Here is a 21,209-nt window from a genome sequence, read left to right as displayed (position 1 = left end):
GTATTTAGATTATTTTGCAGTCACCTGTCTGAACTGTAGTGAGCATTACCTGTGTTCATGTGTATTTGAACCTGCCCTGTGCTTGCATCTTATATTTCAGCTCTGATGAAGAGGTTGTGTCTGGTGGGTTCTGTTTTTGTTTTATGGTAGAGATGTTTTCCCAGTTTTTGTCTTGGCGGCTCAGTCATACACCAGAGTGTGAGGGTCTCAGGGCTGACTGCACTCCTGTTCCTATCATACTCAGGTCACCTGTGTAACTCTCTCTCCCCACGCTGCCTCTGAGGGAACTCTGTGGATTATTTCAGATGATGTCAGATGTTTTTTGATTGCATAATCAACCGGTCTAATCTCTAGCCAGGGTTTAAATGGGAATTAGGAATATGTTTGTTTTTCTTATTGTATGTTAACATCTTACTTTGAATTAAAATGTCATAAGGAAAATAAAGTGTCATGAGGAAAAAAATTTAACAACTTAATGAAAGTAAAAAAAAAATCTCTTCGATGACAGATTATTTCATGAACCAAAGATGTTTCTGGGAGTAACTTTATACTGTGCCTCACATTAATGCCTATCTTTGATTTGAAGTCGTGGCATAAAATTTAACATAAGTGACAGCAACATCCTGACCAATTACCAAAGCCATCCAGACATCCCCAAATGTCCAGAACATAGCACACGGTCTGTAGGATTAAGAGGTTAACTCCTCGAACTTCAAACAAAGTGCTTGATAATAAAAGCAGAAAGGACAAAATCTGAGGTAACTTCCTTTCTTAATTAATTAGACTGGCCAGGTGGAAGCGAAGAGCTGGGTGCCATGCTTGCAAGGTCTATAAAGCTGAGCACCATGACAGCACAATAGAGGAGGAACAGACATCGCTTTAATATGCTTCTATCCTGTGTCACAGTTTGAAATTGTCCTGGTTTATGTCCCTTTTGGCAAACTTACATAAAAGTGACCTTGTACTGTATTTTATGACCAGATGACTTTTTCCCCCCAGTGGCTAATTTGTATCAGGCCTCCATCTTAAAAAGACACAGAAATGAGTAGGAAGTCCGTTGCATTCTTTCATTATTTTTGCTCGTTTTTGCCACTGATCATCCATAAATTGTTGGAAATGAGCGATTAAGGAAGTGCTGCTTAGTGTTAGTGGCACATGCGCATATTTGGCCTGGTTTTTGTGGGTGAGAGGAAATCACATGCGAAAAGGGAAACTCCTGCTGGGGACCTTTCAAGGAAATTTACCTTGGGTCTCGTTTTGATCTTGGTGTTTATTACAGAAAATGGAGTCATATCTCACTAGCTATTGTTATGTGTTAATTTGATTTTCCCAACACCTTCAAGAAAAAAAGATCAGTAATTTATTAAAAGAATTCCTCTACCTTCCTTCAGTTGAGGGTCTAATTTTTTCTGTGGAAACAATATAGATAAGAACGATTATTCTCAAAACATTTGTTCTGCTAGTGTTGTTATGTACAGGGCTCCTTTTGGCATTGTGACTCTACTGTAAAAGATGTGGTTATAATAATATAAACTGAGCATTTCAGACATTGGAGCTTGACATACAGGGTCTCAGAGAAAGACGTATAAAAGTATTTTGAAGAAAAGTTTGTATTTATTTAAAGCTTATTTGAGTTTAAAACTGTTTTGAATTAAAAAAAAATCATTTAGTTAATGGGATGACGTTAATTTCATCACTCAGTACAGTTGCATGATGGAGGCACCTAAATCATGATGTCAGTAACAGTGTCAGTTCCTGTTACAGAGCAGCTGCGCGTTTAGCGCACGTTGCTCAGTTCTTGCACACTTTGTAATGATGGGATACTTTCCAGTTATCAGAAGAGGAGAGATTTCCACTGTGGCCAGATTTTCTCTTTATTTGCCTAGTAGTACAGTGGCAACACTATAAGCTCTGGCATTCAGAAGACCCGGACTTAACTCCTGAGTCTTCTTTACTGACCTGAAAGTCCAGGCTCAATTCTTAGTGTCTCCATCTGTACAATGGACTGCAGACTGACCTCGTCCTCCAGGTACCTCACCTAATCCGTGTGTAAAGCACTGAGATGCAGATAGAAGTGGCATTTATTATCAGAGGCTTAAAGGTACCAACTGTGAGCAAGTTAATGATGAAGCATCAGGAAGATTTGTGTGGGATTACTTCATACATGATAGCAAGTGATGTAAGAAGTTAAGAGTGGCATCGACACAGCTTTATTTACTTTTTGAAATAGAAATGGTTTTATCTTGTAACAGTGTAGGTCATAAAAAAAGGTATCATATTTAATAGGTAACTGAATTTTAAACTTTATTTTATATGATAATTAAATTACCAACTAATGTCTCATAATCTGTTAATTGAGAAGTTTTGGTACGGAGGAAATAAAAAATCACCAGGTTCAGATTTTAAACTAATTGTACTTTTAATCAAACTGGCCCTAGTACTTCTGATATACATAAAACAGTTTTATAGGAATAATCATTATCATCAATTAGAGTCTCTTTTCTAAAACTATTTTTGGGGAAGTTGAAAACTGCCTACCCTTGGTTGTAGTGAATTTTATTTGGAAGTAAAATTAAATGTCAGATTTAATGCTGACTAGAGAGCGTCTTACATAATTAGGTCTGTAGGATGAGAGCTCACCCAAGCAGCTAGAATTAGGATTGTTAAAATATTCTATTCTTTTTTGGCACTTAAACTCATATTTATTTGGGCTTCCCTGGTGGCTCAGGTGATAAAAAATCTGCCTGCAGTGCAGGAGACCTGGGTTCGATCCCTAGGTCAGGAAGATCCCCTGGAGGGGAGGGCATGGCAGCCCAGTCCAGTATTCTTGCCTGGAGAATTCCATAGAGGAGCCTGGCGGGCTGCAGTCCATGGGGTTGCAAAGAGTCAGACACGACTGAGCAACAGTTTACTTGTCTGTAAAGTCATTTATTTAGCCTGCCACAGTGAGATCTTGCGATCCCTATGAAATGTGCACCATGCACAGTGGGACTCGAGACCATCGCTTTACAGCCCGTTTATTTGGCCCATTTGTACCAGAATTAGAGTTGTGTGTTCAGACATGTCCAAAGCAATAGGATTGTTTGATAATTTTGACATGAAGTAATATTTTAGGTTGTAGTATATCTACTTTTCTTTAAAACTTAAGTCATTAATAGTTATACTAGAAAATTTATTGGTTTGCACACTTTCTGGTAAGGAAAGGAAATTCTCATCTAGAAAGACAAGCTCATAACTATTATTACAGACTGATTGACTTTGAAAGCAGTTGAACTGTTAAAAAATACATAAAATGTGTGTTCTTTTAGTCATTAAAAATGAGTAGGCAAAAACAAAAAAAATAGGTATATATCAACAGCAGAAAAAGAATTAAATGTACTGAAATGGTCAATTTAAAGGAAACATTTCTTATTATCTTTCTTGAAACACAAAGAAGAAATTTTAAGTTATTTTATAATGTTGGATTTAAATGCTTTTATACTTTGATATTTTACTGGGATTACTTGATATTAATGTTCCTCTTGTTAATTAACAAGTATTAAATTTTAAGCAGTCTGGTTTTAAACAGACTTGTGGAAGACTTAAATTTTTAAAAAAGTTCTTTTTGAAGTATCAGAAAATCTTATCTCTTAATGATTTTTGCTTCTTTCTTAAAGGCCTAGAATTAAATGATATTTCTGATTTTTTAGAAGAGATTTAATGAAGTACCTTATATTGTGATAAAAACTTGCTGCATTATATAACTTTAAAATATACTTTCAGTATCCTGAATAAGATTCTTATCTCTTTCTGTTATTACCTTAGTTCGGCCTTCATCATTTTTTAGTTGGATTATTTAAGCCACTGTCCATCTGTGTTTTCTGCTTCCAGTTTCAGTCTTCCACAAAGTAACTTCCACACTGCCTTTTAGCATTGTTTTTTAAATAATACTGTGTCTGTAACTCACCTCCATAAAATCTCCAAGGACCAAAATCAAACAGGCACAAGAAAACTTAAATGGTAACCGAAAAAGTGATATCCTATCAGGGGAGGGAGGTAGTTACAGGTGGTACAGGGCATTCAGGCTGGGAGCTGAAACAAGCTCCACTGAAAGCCCTCAGCAAAAGGGCAGACGGGCAGACTTGTTACACACACACACACACACACAGACACACACATACACAGATACACACACAGACACACGCAGACACACACACACGTGCGCACACACACACACACGTGCATGCACACACAGACACACACAGACACAGACACACACACATAGACACAGACACACAGAGACACACACACACACAGACACACACACAAACACAGACACACACATACAGACACACACAGACACACACACAGGGAGCTGAAACAGGCTCCACTGAAAGCCCTCAGCAAAAGGGCAGACGGGCAGACTTGTTTCACACACAGACACACACACACACACACACAGACACACAGACACACACACACAGACAGACACACAGACACACATACAGACAGACACACAGACACACACAGACAGACACACAGGGAGCTGAAACAAGCTCCACTGAAAGCCCTCAGCAAAAGGGCAGACGGGCAGACTTGTTACACACACACACACAGACACACACACAGACACACAGACACAGACATACACAGACACACACAGACACACAGACACACAGGGAGCTGAAACAAGCTCCACTGAAAGCCCTCAGCAAAAGGGCAGACGGGCAGACTTGTTTCACACACACACACACAGACGCACACACAAACACACACACACGCACATTCTCTCTCTCTCTTTCAAAGGGAATGTCTGTCAGCCTTAGCTCTGAGCAGAAGTCTTCCCTGAGAGTCCACAGGCCTCTACCTCACAGGAGTTGGGGTTTAAAATACTACCTGTATTGTTGAGGGATGCCAAGCCAAGAAATTAGCTTAACAGTTTTTTCAGAGTATTATGTATCATTTTCAACATTTTATCAATTATCAACTATCAAAAAACTAAGATCATGGCATTCGGTCCCATCACTTCATGGCAAGTAGATGGGGAAACAATGGAAACAGTGACAGACTTTATTTTCTTGGGCTTCAGAATCACTGCAGATGGTGACTGCAGCCATGAAATTAAAAGATGTTTGCTCCTTTGAAGAAAAGCTGTGACAAACCTAGACAGCATATTAAAAAGCAGAGACATGACATTAACCTAAAAAGGTCCGTCTAGTCAAAGCTATGGCTTTTCTAGTTGTCATGTTTGGCTGTGAGAGTTGGACCATAAAGAAAGCTGAATGCCGAGGAATTTATTCTTTTGAACTGTGGTGTTGGAGAAGACTCTTGAGAGTCCCTTGGGCTGCAAGGAGAACAAACTAGTCAATCCTAAAGGAAATCAGTCCTGAATATTCATTCATTGAAAGGATTGATGCTGAAGCTCCAATACTTTGGCCACCTGATTCAATGAACTGGCTCATTGGAAAAGACCCTGATGCTGGGAAAGATTGAAGGCAGTAGGAAAAGGGGATGACAGAGGATGAGATGATTGGATGGTATCACCGACTTGATGGACATCAGTTTGAGTAAGCTCTGGGAGTTGGTGATGGACAGGGGAGCCTGGTGTGCTGCAGTCCATGTGGTTGCAGAGTTGTACGTGACTGAGCAACTGAACTGAACTGATGTATCATTTTATCACCCAGCCTGATGTATAATATCATTTTAAGCATAATGTATAATTAAAATTTAATTTTAAATGTTTACAAATATATAATTAATGTTGGTTTCTAAAACATTAGAAAGTTTATTTAATGTACTTTAAGATTTGTAAAACATACAAAATTTTGAGCTGGTTCTATTAGTAACAAGGGGTATTGCCTTTCAGTTAATTGTATGAGAAAACTCAGGTAGTGTGTATACGTGTGCTCAGTCATGTCTGACTGTTCTTGACCCCATGGGCAATAGCCTGCCAGTCTCCTCTGTCCATGGGATTCTCCAGGCAAGAGTACTGGAGTGGGCTGCCCTGCCCTCCTCCAGGGGGTCTTCCTGACTCAGGGATTGAACCCACATCTCCTGCCTCTCCTTCTTTGTCAGGCAGATTCTTTACTACTTGACAACAAACATAGAACTAGGTCAACAAAACCTGATTTCATTTTATCCTCGCTTTTTTCCATTTTAAACTTACACTTTCTTAGTAATTTGATTTTGGTTTAAGTTATTAAAGTGTTGTTATTCCTTCAACGCCAAGGATGAGTAATATAGTCTATTCTGTTTTAGCTATCTTTTCTGTGAGTTTTTACAGAGATCTAATATTTAAATCTATCTGTAGTTAATTTTGTGAGGTGATTAAAAAGAGTGAATCTAAATAAATTTTGTTACTCAGTTATTCTAAAGAAATGTACACAGTAATACTACTATTACCTATTATTTTTTAATATTAATATTTAAATCCTACTTATAATTACACATATTTTTGGACTTTTTGCAGCTTACATTACCTAGAATCACTAATCTCTTCCTATTTTCATTCTATTTTTTAATAATTTCCTCTGGACATTTCTCTATGGATTTGATCCCATTTGCTTTCTATCATTTAGGGTTTTCTCAACGTTGCTACTCTGCTGATGGCACTCTTGTCTTCTAGCATTATTAGTTCATTTAGTTAATTCCCATTGACCACTTTTTGTATGCTAGGTACTATTGCTGCTGCTGGGGACAGTACAACTGATTTATTATTTATTACATGTTTTTCCTGTTTTCTGTGGTAAAAAATGTATGTGTTTGTTAACTGTCATCTTGAATTGATGTTCCTGATTCCTCTCTCTACCTATTAGCTTTACAGACCCTTCATCTAAAACTCAGTCACTATTTGTTAATTTTGGGGCATTCTTTGTTCATTTTTCCAGACCTTGGAGGCTCTGTGGTCTCTGCTTGGATTGGCTCTGATTCCATCAGCAAGTGTGCGGCACAGTCTTTTCTTTTGGCCTCTCCTCTTGAGCTTTATAGCTGTTTTGGCCTCTCATGACCTTGTTGTTTAGTCACTCAGTTGTGTCCGAGTCTTTGCGACCCCATGGACTGCAGCACACCAGGCTTCCCTGTCCATCACCAACTCCCAGAGCTTGCTCAAACTCATGTCCATTGAGTCGGTGATGCCATCCAACCATCTCATCCTCTGTCGTCTCCTTCTCCTCCTGCCTTCAGTCTTTCCCAGCATCAGGGTCTTTTCCAATGAGTCAGCTCTTCGCATCATATGGACAAAGTATTGGAGCTTCAGCTTCAGCATCAGTCCTTCCAATGAATATTCAAGGTTGATTTCCTTTAGGACCTTTAGGACCTCGTGACCTTAAAGTTGCTTAAAGAAGATCTTTTCCAATCTAGTGTTTAGAAATTCCTTCTCAGGATTCCAAGATGATTTCTGCAAATGTATATAAAGCTTTCCTAAATGTGTCTATATTCTAGGATCTTTAATGTTTCATTTTCCTGGTTCTTATTTGGTTGCATGAAGCATATTCACAAGGTTGATGAATTTGGCTGATTCTCCTGTGTATCTTGACTTCTATCGGTTTTTCATTAATATTTTAATTATAATTTAAACAAGTTTAGAAAAAGCCAATTAACCCCATGTTGTATTTTATATCATTCCAAATTATCTTTCAACATTTGTACTTATAATTATTGTGTAATTATAATTAGTGTGTACATATATTTTATGTCCTTATTTATTTATTTTTTGGTGCCTGGACAGGGACTTGAACCCTGGACCCTCAGATTAAAAGTCTGATGCTCTACCAGCTGAGCTATCCAGGCTTATGTCCTTATTTTAATAAATTATTTTGTTTACGTAAATTTTCTAGTGCCAGGGAAAATTGTCCAAGACTTGGAAACGGACGGAGGAGACCCTGGTTGTTGCCAGTGGGTGCTGGGGATTGTGTGATCCTGCAGGGGCGTGCCCCTTGGCTGGTGTTCTGTTGACCTGGCTGTGTTTCATCTCCTTAGGGTTAGAGTGAAGCTGGAGGAAACTGGGCCGGATGCAAATTAATTTGTCTGATGGAGACTGTGAGTGATGTCTTCCCTGTGCAAAAGATAGCACCCAGCGTTCCATTTTATTGTCCCACAGGACGTTATCCAGTTTTGCATCTGTTAGCAGGTTGATTTTAATATTTCTGGATATCCAAGTATGTGTGATCCTCAAATTCTTCTTGGACCTGGTTTTAACAGAAATTAAAACCATGTGCTAAAGGATGTGAAGAACAGGAAGGACTGGGTGCTCAGAGAGGAGCTGCCGCCAGCGAGCTCCAGGAACACGTACACAGAGCCTGTGGTCCCGGGGGCTGAGCATCCGATAAACGCTTACAGGCCCACCAGGGCACAGACTCCCGAGAGGCCTCACCCAGTCACTGTCAGACCCAGCGTCTCCAGAGGCAGGAGGTGGTAAAGGAAGAAGCAGCAGGACAAAAAGTCGTGTATTAAAGATGAGCAGGGACGCAGAAGGTGACGAGACAACTGGGAAAAGTCAGCATTGTGAGAGGTACCAAATTTGATGTACTGCTCAGAGTTAATAGACAAAAAGAAGATTTCAGAGAGATTTGAAAATATTTGATGTAGCAGTTTAGACTTGTCTTGGCAGAGGGAATTAAGGATACCTTGTTCTCAGTATTGCCAGAAATTAAAGTTCTGTTAAGTCATTCTGATAAAAAAAAAGTCGAGACAGTTTCCAGGATGTTTCTGCAGACTTTAAAAAATGGATAACTACAATTGCATCAAATTTGTCCAGCGATCTGAAGATGGAACATGCACAGTTGTATTTTATGGAACTAGTATAATCTTGATGCTGAAAGCAGACACGGTTAGTATGAGAAAGGAACATTATAGCCATTCTTATTCATGAATTCTTATGAATTAGGAGATATTAAGCTGAATCCAACTATGTACACAAAAGATCATCATTCAGAAAAATTATTTCAGCTGTCAAGGTAGGTTTAACACTGGAAAGTTTGTGACTGTAATTCCTATTAGGAGAGTAAATGAGACTAGGAATCAAGTGAGCACCTCAGAAGAGACACAGAACACATCCATGGAATGGATGACCATCGTGGTTAAAAAGCAGACCAAGAGCTGAGGGAACAGTATCACTACCTGATGGTGGGTGTCTCCCCTAACCCCCCAACTGGCGCTTCTTAGTAGTAAGGTGCTAAAAGCATTCACTTTATAATTAGAACCGTCTTGAGTACTTTTATCTCTAGTAACAGCACTGTAGTAGAGTTCTTTACCAGCCACAGTTAGGCCAGAAAAGGAAGAATTGAAAGGAATGAACAAAATAGTCTTGATTAACAGATGACGTTGTCTTTTGAAAAATCCTGTAGAATCTAAAGATAAATTATAATTCAAATAAGAAAATTTAGCAAGCTGGATATAGGATTAATACAAAAAAAATCAATAAAAGCAACAAACAAAATCTGATTACAGATATCTTTTATATAGCAAGAACAACTAAGGTATGTTGAAATAAACCCAACAAATGATTTTTAAAAACTTATTGAAATAATATATGGAAAGAAAAAATCATATTGAAAGATGTTAAAGAGATCTAGTTAAATGGGTAGTTTTTTTATGTTTATGAATTTCTTTATATGATAACAATACCAGTTTCCAGGTTTTTTTTTTTTTTAGAATCAATACAACTCTAATAAAAATTTTAAGGTTATCTTATAGCACGTGACAAGGAGATAGTACAATTCTATGGAAAGCAGAGAACCAAGAATAGCCAAAACAATTTTGAAGAATGTGGTGATGGAACTTACTCTATCAAATCCTTAAAAAGGAACAATAGACTTAAATAGACACTGCTTTGAAGAAGCTGTGCAAGTGGCCAGTAAGCACATGAGAAGACCCTAATATCACTAGGTGTTAGGGAAATGCAAATCAAAACCACAAGAAGATCCTTCTCCACACCCGTTTGGCTACTAGGGAGAAAAATCAGGACGTAACAAGTATTGGTGAGGGTACGGGGGACTGAGACTCTCGTACACTGTCAGTCAGACTCTGACGTCCCCTTCTCCTTCTGCCTTCAATCTACCTAGTATCAGGGTCTTTTCAAGTGAGTCAGTTCCTCGCATCAGGTGGCCAAGATATTGGAGCTTCAGCCTCAGCATCAGTCTCTCCAATGAATATTCAGGACTGATTTCCTTTAGGATTGACTGGCTTGATCTCCTTGCAGTCCAAGGGACTCTCAAGAGTCTTCTCCAGCACCACAGTTCAAAAGCATCAGTTCTTTTGTGCTCAGCTTTCTTTATAGTCCAACTCTCACATCCATACATGACCACTGGAAAAACCACAGCCTTGGCTAGGTGGACTTCGTCGGCAGTGTAATGTCTCTGCTTTTTAGTATGCCATCTAGGTTGGTCATAGCTTCTCTTCCAAGGAGCAAGCGTCTTTCAGTTTCATGGCTGTAGTCAACCATCTGCAGTGATTTTGGAGCCCAAGAAAATAAAGTCTGCCACTGTTTCCATTGTTTCCCCATCCATTTGCTATGAAGTGATGGGACCGGAAGCCATGATCTTTATTTTTTGAATGTTGAGCTTTAAGCCAACTTTTTGACTCTCCTCTTTCACTTTCATCAAGAGGCTCCTTAGTTCCTCTTTGCTTTCTGCCGTAAGGGTGGTGTCATCTGCGTATCTGAGGTTATTAATATTTCTCCTGGCAGTCTTGATTCCAGCTTGTGCTTTATTCAGCCTGGCATTTCGCATGATGTACTATTCATATCAGTTATATAAATAAGCAGCCTTGACGTACTCCTTTTCCAATTTTGAACGAGTCCGTTGTTCCATGTCTGTTTCTAACTGTTGCTTCTTGACCTGCATACAGATTTCTCAGGAGGCAGGTACAGTGGTCTGGTATTCACATCTCGTTAAGAATTTTCCACAGTTTGTTGTGATCCACCCAGTCAAAGGCTTTGATGTAGTCTGTGAAGCAGAAGTAATACTTTTCTGGAATTCTCTTGCTTTTCCTGTGATCCAGTGGATGTTGGCACTGTGATCTCTGGTTTCTCTGCCTTTTCAAAAAAAGTGAATGACGAGCGCAGCAGTCAAGTTGGTGGTTACCAGGTTGGTGCTGCAGGTGTGTGAAGTTCAGAGGGCTACGTGGGTGCACAGTGGTTGTGGTGATGTTCCTGTAAGTTGGGTGGATTTCCGAAGGCATTTAATAGACATACCTACACCGTGTACAGACTGACAGCCTCGGAGACACTGTGGATTTGTTTCTAGACCACCACAATAGAGTGAATATTGCAGTAAAGTGAGTCACGTGAGTTTTTGGCTTCCCAGGACATATGAAAGTTATGGTTATACTATACTGTAGTCTATTAAATGTGCAATAGCATTGTGTCTGAGAAACAGTGTATGTAATTTAAAAATACCTCTTTGCTAAAAAGATGCTAATCATCGTCTGAGTCTTTAGTGAGTCAGTATCTTTTTGCTGCTGGAGGGTCTTGCCTTGGTGTTGGCTGCTGATCAGGGGGGAGGTTGCTGAAGGAGGGTGGCTGTGGCAGTTTCTTAAAATAAGATGGCCATGGCTGCCGCCTTAAGTGACTCTTCCTTTCTCTGCAGCATGCAGTGCTGTTTGATACCATTTGACCCATAGTAGAACTTATTTCAAAATTGAACTCAGTCCTCTTACACCTTGCTGCTGCCTCCTTAACTAAGTTTATGTAATATTCTGAATCGTTTGTTGTCATTTCAGCAGTCCTCACAGCATCTTCACCAGGAATAGATTCCATCGCAAGAAACCATTTTATCTGCTCATCCCTAAGAGGCAGTGCTTTTCTGTGAAAATTAATCCTGAGATTGCATTAATTCAGTCACATACTGAGGCCCCACTTCTAATTCTAGTTCTTCTGCTGTCTCCACCACATCTGCTGTTACTTCTTCCACTAAAGTCTTGAGCCCCTCAGAGTCATCTGTGAAGGTCAAAACCAACCTCTCCCAGTCTCCTGTTAATATTGGTGTTTTGACCTCTTCCCATGAATCATGAATGTTCTTAACGGCATTGAGAATGGTGAGTCCTTTCCAAAGGGTTTTCAAATAACTTTGCCCAGATCATCAGAGGAATCATTATCTATGGCAGCTGAAGCTTTACAAAGTGTATTTCTTAAATAACAAGGCTTGAGAGTAAAAATTACTCCTTGATCAATGGGCTGCAGAATGGATGTTGTGTTCGCAGGTATGAAAACAACTTGAATCTCTTTGTACATCTCGATTGGAGCTCTTAGGTGACCAGGCACATTGTCAGTGAGCAGTAATTTTTTAAAGGAATCCTCCCTGGTGGCTCAGAGGGTAAAGCGTCTGCCTGCAATGTGGGAGACCCAGGTTCGATCCCTGGGTCGGGAAGATCCCCTGGAGAAGGAAATGGCAACCCACTCTAGTATTCTTGCCTGGAGAATCCCATGGATTGAGGAGCCTGGTGGTTGCAAAGAGTTGGACGTGACTGAGTGACTTCACTTTCACTTTCACTGTAATCTGAGCAGTAGGTCTCAACAATGGGCTTAAAATGTTCGGTAAAGCATGTTGTCAACAGATATGCTGTCATCCAGGCTTTGTTCCATTTACAGAGCACAGGCAGAGCAGATTTAGCATCATTCTTAAGGGCCCTAGGATTTTCAGATGGTCAATGAGCACTGCCGTCAACTTAGTCATCCCTGGCATTAGCCGCTATCAAGAGAGTCAGCCTGTCCTTTGAAGCTCTCTGGTTTGTGAGTCCTAGCTCAGTGTCATAAGGATAGCTCTTCTGTGGTATCGTGAATTCCTAGTGCTTTTTGTGTAAATATGCTTTTTGCCACAAAAGCAGTATGACACTATTACCTAAATTATCATGTGGAATTGCTTTTGTATTATAGTGTATCCTTTAGTATCTTATACATTTTACTGTACTAATGTAATATAATAATAAACCTAATAATCCTTCTTTCAGTTTGTTTGTATTGAAACTTGTGCCTGGGTGTTTTATGAAAGGACTAGTGAGGTAATGGCTACAATGTTGTATTAAAGGACTGAGCATTTGCTCAGCATGAAATGGAATTGAAAAATTGGTATTCTGGTAAAAGAAGCTTTTGTGTATTTTGCTTTAGTTTCTTTACTAAAATTATAGGTTGCCTAAAACTGTTAGTGTGTTTTAAGCCTTCTCCCCCTACCTTATCTTTCCATCAGTTTGTCTCTTAGGTCTTATTTCTGTCTTGTGTTGAAGGTAGAAAGCACAGGCTTTAAAAGCTGACAGACCTGAATTAAAGAGTCCTGACAGGCCTTGAACAGAGTGACCGTAGGCTGATTATTTCGTTTTTTGGGTGTGAGCTTTCTCATTTATAATAAATTTGCCTTTATTTTGAATATTCAGTGATTACATATAAAGCAACTACATAGTAGGAGCTTTGCAAATAGTCCCCATCTCTTCTTTTCCATCAAGTTTTACTAAAGAAATATTAGAACAGAGTTAGAATTAGAAAAGATCCTTTCTGGCCAACCATTAGTTTATTTTGATATGATAAAGTGTACTGAGAAATGTTTTTTTCCCCAATTTAGAGTTATATTTAAACATTTTGATGGAAAGTCCCTGCAGTCTTTTTACAGTTCAGTTCTTTCATTTACATGTTGGAAATTCACTGTATCTATTTGTTTATTTTACTTGCAATCTGGAGGATTTTGTTTGTTTAAAATCCTGAGAATTTCTGCCCATTAATTTAAATCTAGTGAACATCTTAGTTCAATGAACTAGCAATGTTGGTGTTATTATTTTAACTTACCCTAAAATGCTTCCTTTTAGTCAAGTCTCAATACCTTGAGTTTTAGCATTTTCAATTTTCCTACTATATGATTATATTAAATAACTATGTATATGTATAATAAACTGCAGAGAATATTAACATTAAAAAGCATTTCATTCTAGAGTTTTAACAATGCTTTCCATAAAGCTATTTTCTTTGACTTGGGACCAAAACTCTTTTTGTCTCTCCTTTTAATGATTACTTTGGGAGCAAAGGGGGAAATGTTTGACTCTCTAGGGATGCTTGTTTGTAGTTTTTTCATGGTTGAAAATAATTAATACCTGCCTTTATTTTCTGTTCTTTATTAGTACTTCTATCGATCTTACCCAGACGACTGCGTGTATGCTTGGTGCTGTCTTGATGTCATGCTGAGCAAACCTTATCTTAATGTTACTAAGAGACCCTTTTTGTTAAATGGAAACAATGGCTTGATATTTATTTTAAATGTTCTGTGAATGTAGAAATTTTTCCCAGGCTTTCCTGATGGGTGGAGACATAGTATATAAAGTGGTGTTTACATACCTTCCAAGAGGTCAAGATGTCCATGCAAAACCTTGTTTAAATGTTCATCACCATAGAAACATATCAGTTTACTATTAGAGCTTTTGTAAATATATTGTGATTTTTCACTTCATTGATGTTCAGTACAGAGCATTTAATGTGTAATTGACCAGCACCAAAATTTGGTGTTTAGCCTTTACTAGCCTATTTAATCTAATTTGAACTGTTAAATGTTGAGATAGTTGTAATTTCCAGAGTAATACTGGTATGAAACTAAAGTAATTAAGTATATAGCTTACTTTTCTTAAAAACAATGTTTCCTTGGCGGAAAGAAAGTAGTTTGTTTTGAAGTTTTATTTTATTTTTTTACTAATACACTGAGTGCTTATTATACTATGATTTCAATAAAAGGGATGGTGTTTCATTAAGGTAACTGAGATTTATGTTTTTTGGGGCTGGGTTAGACAAATATTTATAAAAATATTACGAAGTTCATGAAATCCTAGTACTGTATGGCATAGTACAACATTCAGAATTCTGTGATTAAGTGTTACTGTTGATGATGTGTAGTTCGGTGATCTTATATTCTGGAGACATTTCTTACTTTATAAGATGAACAGTGGGAACCTGCTTCCACTCTGACAGTGTTTGCCGCTTTGTTGATTGCAGGATGTTTCAGTCTGTTATGCTGACATCTGGCACATCTTTTAGCTCAGCGTATGCAAGAATGAAGTTGATAGGGACCTTCCCCTGGGGGCGTCCTAGCCCCTGATTCTGACTCCTAATGGAAAAATGAGCAGTAGGCATAGTTTTTTGCTTATATGCTGTCCTGCTGGTGATTAATGGTAGTGATAAAAGCTCTCACAATGCTTTTCATTTCTTTGCAAACAGAACCACACACAAAAGTTTAAAAAACTCCACACTACATGCCACAAAGCCTGTACTCTTTAGGCTTTGCACTATTTTAGTGTTCTAAAGAAAGGTATGATAACAGTTTGTGTATTTTTGAGACATGAGCCAGTCGATGCTAAATGAACAAATGAAGTCTGATTATTTATAGTCCCTTCACCCTTTCTGTCTCTATTCTGATTTTGTTGACGGTGGAAAATGTGCCAAATTGCATTTAATGAACAGATTTGTTATGTTTTTCTGTTGGTTTTGCTAAAGTTCATAAGTGTGAAACTTAATTGATTTCAAATTGGGCTGATTTTATTCCATTTAATCATAAAAAGGGAATAAAATTAACAAAAGGAAAACAGTTATCCTAGCCTCATAGTGGATCAAGTCAGTATGACAGTTTTTTTCTGATGACATCAGTCATCTAGTATAATCATACTCTGTAATTTCAGTGACTTGCTCTGTGGCAGCCTTTTCTGTAATTCCTGAGTTACTCTTTTTAAAAAATTTAGATTAATTGAAAATGAGAAAATTTCTTTTTATGAGTTGTTACTTTGAAAAGAAATGGTGATCAATTTGAAATCAGCTTTTGAAGAGTGCATGTGCTTTGACTGCAGAGGTTTATCTGGTTAAATGTTTCTTATTTGGCTGCTTAAGCATGTGAGTGTACATTTCAGATGTTTCTTCTTGATTTTATTCATATATGTGTAATAGAAACGGCATCCTCTTGGAATGATACAGCTTGTTTCTTTTAAGAAAAACTTTCACATATAATTGTTAATCACAGAGAGATTTGTCCAGAGAATTTTATATCAAGGTTAAATTTAGGAAAATGGCCAGAAAGTACTTGAGAGTACAGAGAGTACTGAGCATGAGATTTTGTCAGAAGCAGATTATTAGCAGTCGCTCTGACCTGTGTGCGAACCAGTAGCCATGTGCGGCCATATGAGTCTAAGATAACTGAAACTCAGTAAAATTAAAAATCAGCTCTTCCGCCACAAGAGCTGCACTCTGTTACTCTGGTGCTCAGTGTAGCACACAGTTACACTGTTACCAGCTGTGTTACCAGCACACAGTTACCGGCTGTGTTATCGGGCAGCATGGAGGAGTGCGTGTCCACGGTCGCAGAGACAGCTGGTGGACAGGGCTGCTCTGTGCTGTTTAACCTGAATAGTTTGTTTGTGTCGCTGACTGTTTTGCACACTATTTAAACAGCAGAAGGAAGAGCAAGGCCCAACTTTAGGGATATACCTGTGCAGGACCTTAGGTGGAGAGTGGCACTGATGAGATTTGATATTTACTGTTTGTTGTCACATTAATGCATCTGTTTCCCGGGTTAGCAAGTTGTGAGTACGTGTGGAGTGATCAGATTTGCATTTTGAGATGAAACACACTCCCATGCGAGATAGGCGGCAGGTCAGGGAGAGACAGGAGTGTAGATGTTGGACCAGGATGTAGCTAGGAGGCTGGGGTGTCATCCAGACAGATGCTGTGGCAGTAGAAAGAGGTGGATGAATTGGAGTCGTAATTACACGGAAGAATCGAAAGGACTTGGTGCTGGACTGGACCGGGGTCAAGGTGTGTGTGTGTGTGTGTGTGTGTGTGTGTGTGCGCGCGGTGGGGTGAGGTGCAGGAGGAAGGAAGTGACATGGGAGAATCGAGTGTATGTGTGCGCACGCGCACACATGTGTGCTGTGTGTGTGTGTTGGGGTGGGGTAGGGTGTGGAAGGAAGGGGGTGATACGGGAGAATCGAAAGGACTTTGTGCTGGACTGGACCTGGGTCTAGGTGTGTGTGTGTGTGTGTGTGTTGGGGAGGGGTGGGGTGGGGTGCAGCAGGAAGGAGGTGACACGGATGTTTCCAGAGTGTCTGGCAAAAACAACAAAGTGGATAATGGTGCCATTTATTGAGGTATGTGACATTGAGTAGGAGCAGGTTTAGGGGATAAAATGATGAGTTTGATTTTAGGGTTCAGTTGAAAGTTGCTGTGAGGTATCTAAGATGAGGTGATGATTAAGATTATGGACCTTGGCCTCTGTGGTGTGATTTGGACTAAAGGTATAAACTTGAGGGTTGTTGGCCACGTGAGGAGGCAAGATCATCCAGGAGAGGAGGGAGCAGTCTGTCTGGGGGACCACCTTCACAAGAATGGACGGAGGAGCCACAGGGGCTGGTAGGCAGGGATTGACAAACCCCTCAGTAAATCTGCGCATGTTAGTATTTGAGAAGCCCTGATACAGCTGGTGAAAGGCTGAACACTGAGATTGTGCCATCAGAGAAAAGGGATCTGAGATACTTTCCTTTGCAGAATGAAAGACATAGGAATGGGGACAGAAACGAAGGACGAGGGGAAGGGAGCTGAGGGGCCGTGCCGGTCGCCAACTGTGTCTCACTAAGGGAGAGGTAAGGCCAGCTGTCACGGAAGGACACGGGGTGTGAGGTTAGGACCAAGGCCAAGGAGGACATTTACATGTCTCTGAGGGAATTATTAGCCACAGATCAGCATGAGGATTGCCGGATGACATTGAGGTCCCACTTTGAAGGGTAGTATCAAAAATTTCTCTTGATTCTATAAATTTCTTGATCAATGCTGTAGCTTCCAGGTGGAATTAAACTGATCTAGTGGAAGTTAAAGGGGCCAGGAATACTAGAACATTACTGATACTGAATTATCACTAAAATGTGCTAGTTCACTATGCGGTTTAGACCAGTGAACGCAAGACTGGTTGGAAGGCTTGGGAGGCTCAGAGGAGGGGAGAGGATGAGGAGGAAGACCCAGAGCGAGGTTAGAGGGTGGGGAGATTGCAGGAGACGAGGAGGTCCTGGGCCTGAGGGGCCACTACCCCGGGTGAGGTCCCAGGGGTGGGCCCGAGAGAGGAGGGGCTCAGTTAGGTGCGTGGGCAGCTGCAGAGGGGAGGCAGGGTTCGGTGTGAGCTTCTCGGGTCCTCCGGTGGCCGGGGATGTGATAAGACGCTCTGGTGAACTGGGTGCTCACATAGCAAGAAGTCAGGCTTGTTTCTTCTAGGTTCTACATGGTAGATGGGAAAAGAGGAACATACTGGCAGTGAAAGGTGGTCTCCATTTAATTGAGAAACAGGAGTGATAGGTGAGTTCCCAAGTCTTGGAGATTCCAAACACAGAGGCAACAGTTTGAGTCATGACACCAGACTTTGCACTCAGCATGTCGCACACGTTCACTCATATAGTCCTGATAACCACCCATGAGGTAGGGTTGTCTTTAATAAACTCATTCTACAAGGGAGGAAACTGAGGCACAGTGGGGTTTAGGTGCTTGGCCAAGGTCACACAGTGGGTCAGGAATGGAGACAGGATTTGCTCCTGTGGTCTGCTACTCTGGTTGGGGCTCTTAATAAGCCTGTTCTACTGTCTGTCTCATAAACCAAACTTGGATATTTTTAAAAAAAGTTATTCTTTCGGGTTCCAGACTCTTGGACATTTATTATTTTAAGAAAATATTGAAAATTAAAGACAACATTAATCTGTTCGCCTATATCTTAAGTCATACACATCTACTCTAAAAATTTTGGAAAATAGGACAGGGCACCAAGCGTATAAGAAAAGTAGTTCCCTGTCGCCATGGCATGTGTAGGACGGTTCCTGTCAGCTGGCCTTGCAGGGCTTGCTCTTACATGGTCACGAGAAGACCCCTTCCTACTCCACTCAGGGGAGAGGGAGCTGCACCAGGCCAGGGGTCAGCCCTTCGTGCGCTAGCTGTTGGTGCGGGGGGGCGGGGGGCTTACTTCTGCCTGTCTGAGGCCTGGGTGAGAGGGTTCACGGTTCGATCCTGGCCCTGAACCCAACCGTGTGGGCCCTTGTCTGTTCTTCCCAGAAAGCTGCCCAAAGCTGTCTGAAACTGAGACATTTCAGATGTCTGGGATCTGACATTACGGTACTTACAAGGTGACAGGTTAGTTGGCCAGCTTCACAGACACTGGCTGTAGACACAGACTCCTGGCCCGACACAGGGGACTTCACTCCTCAGCCTGCAAGTGCAGCAGCCCGCTGCTCCTGCCAGCTCCCCAGGCCCTGGGCCCCATGGGGGCGACGCGGCCCAGTGGAAGCTGTCCCTGCAGTAGGCTTTTGTCACAGCTGCGGAGCCCTGCACCAAGGGGACCCTGCAGCAAACCTGCCTGGCTTCTGCTCTGTGGGGGGATCTCCTCTTTCATGCTATAAAGGAGGCAGACCTGCTTCAGCTTCAGAGACACCGTCTCTGCCTTCCCAGGCCATTCGCTGTGTAGATATCCTTGAAAAGGCAGTCTAGAATGAGAACTGCCCACCTCTGCTGGTGAGATAGATGCTCAGACGTGGGAGAGAACCGTGGAGCATTGCCTTCCAACACAGAGAAACAGATTTGATGAAAAACAAATTGAATTGCTAAGAAACAGTTCTTACCAGGGGCTTCCCTGGTGGCTCAGTTGGTAAAAGAATCCATCTGACAGATGCAGGAGATTCAAGAGACTCTGGTTTGATCCCTGAGTCGGGAAGATCTCCTAGAGAAGGAAATGGCAACCTACTCCAGTATTCTTGGCTGGGAAATCCCATGGACAGAGGAACCTGGTGGGCTACAGTCCATGGGGTCACAAGAGTTAGACACGACTTAGCGACTAAATCACCACCAGTTCTTACCAAAATGTCAGAGGAAGTATGTAAGTCTTACTGGTGACTGATTCCCCAAATTTATTATCATTACAGCACTTACTATAACTTAATGTTACGTTATTGTAATTGCTGGCTATAATTGTAGCATATTATTGTAGTAAAATGCCCTGTTTTTGGACATCAAATCTCATAGTTCTGAGTAACACTGTTGTTTAGCTCATGTGTCTTGACACTTCCGACACGTGTTATGTGTTTTGTGAGCTCAGATGTTCCTGTGGGCTAGTTGGAGGCTAGCAGGATTTGGGCTGCAGTCAGAGGCAGGAAGAGATGAAGCTGAAATTGTAATTCACTCCAGAGCCTACTCATTTTATCTGTTTTATTTATAGACTTTCCAGATCATATTTAAGGTGTAATTAAAAGATTCTTGCTTAGAAAGAGGAAGAGGGGGAAAAGAAATCAGTGCTAAAAGGTAGTGGTCATGTTTTGGTATCCTAAGTGGTTTGAAAGTTGTGAAGTGTAGGCTCAGAGAGTTCTTCCGAAAAGCAGAAGTGTATTTTTTAATAGTTTGCTTTGTGACTGCTCTTGTTTCCTCTCACTTGAGTCATAGCTACTGTGAGAGCTAATGTGTAAAGTCAGGTGCAGGTTGCCATCACTCTGGTTCACCAGCCTCCCTTGCTCTGAGCACATAAGGGACACTGACTCTTAACTCTGAAGAAGTGAAGTGAAGGTCGCTCAGTCTTGTCCGACTCTCTGCGACCCCATGGGCTATACAGTCCATGGAATTCTCCAGGCCAGAATACTGGAGTGGGTAGCCTTTCCCTTCTTCAGGGAATCTTCCCAACCCAGAGATTGAACCCAGGTCTCCCGCATTGCAGGCGGATTCTTTACCAGATACGTTTTAACCTGTGAGGGGCCACCCTGTGGTAAGGTAAGTCTGCGTCATCACTTCAGGCTGGGATTGCTTGGCCGTGGCTTCATGATGTTTCCTTTCTTATTGAATTTGAGGAGCTGTGATTTAACTGCAACCTAATTTTCAGAAATTAGAAAGCAACATTTAGAGCAAAATTGAAATAAGTCTATATTTTAGATTTTATATATAGCTCATATCTTTAGACTTTTTAATATGGAAGGAAATATGTGATTTGAGAAACATGGATATACTTAATATTTTGTTATGTTAGATGTAAAATAGTGTATTACAGTATAAAATAACAATATGAATATTTACATTTAAGTACAGATTCAGTCATTTGATGACTTTCTAAGAATATGAGGAAGTTTTTCTTTTTTTTTGCCTAGTCCCCTAGGTTTCAAATTTAAGTTGGCCTCTTGTTTGGCCCTGAGGTCAGAACTTGTTTTATATATTTAAAATTGTAGACAATAATTATTTATTATGTTCCATCCTAGTGGATTTAGTGAAA

The 21,209-nt window shown here is 40.4% G+C and overlaps 1 protein-coding gene and 1 non-coding gene across 6 annotated transcripts in view; one reads left to right on the top strand and one right to left on the bottom strand.

Annotated features, from left to right (window-relative positions):
- LMBR1 (limb development membrane protein 1) overlaps positions 1–21,209 on the top strand; it is a 132,026-nt gene that overhangs the window by 50,923 nt on the left and 59,894 nt on the right. The window contains exon 1 of one of the 5 annotated variants that reach the window (XM_043463980.1): positions 20,582–20,716. The exons of the other annotated variants lie outside the window; for them this stretch is intronic. The gene's annotated coding sequence lies outside the window, so the exon portion shown is untranslated. Of the gene's footprint in view, positions 1–20,581; positions 20,717–21,209 lie in introns of those variants that run through there. 5 annotated transcript variants of the gene reach the window in all.
- On the bottom strand, positions 7,695–7,767 carry TRNAK-UUU. Its single transcript has one exon. It is a non-coding gene; the product is annotated as a tRNA-Lys (tRNA).

Source organism: Cervus canadensis, chromosome 3 (assembly GCF_019320065.1).
Source record: "Cervus canadensis isolate Bull #8, Minnesota chromosome 3, ASM1932006v1, whole genome shotgun sequence".
NCBI classification, from domain to species: Eukaryota; Metazoa; Chordata; class Mammalia; order Artiodactyla; family Cervidae; genus Cervus; species Cervus canadensis.
The sequence above is the reverse complement of the archived record's forward strand: the minus strand, read 5'-3'. Positions and strand labels throughout refer to the sequence as shown.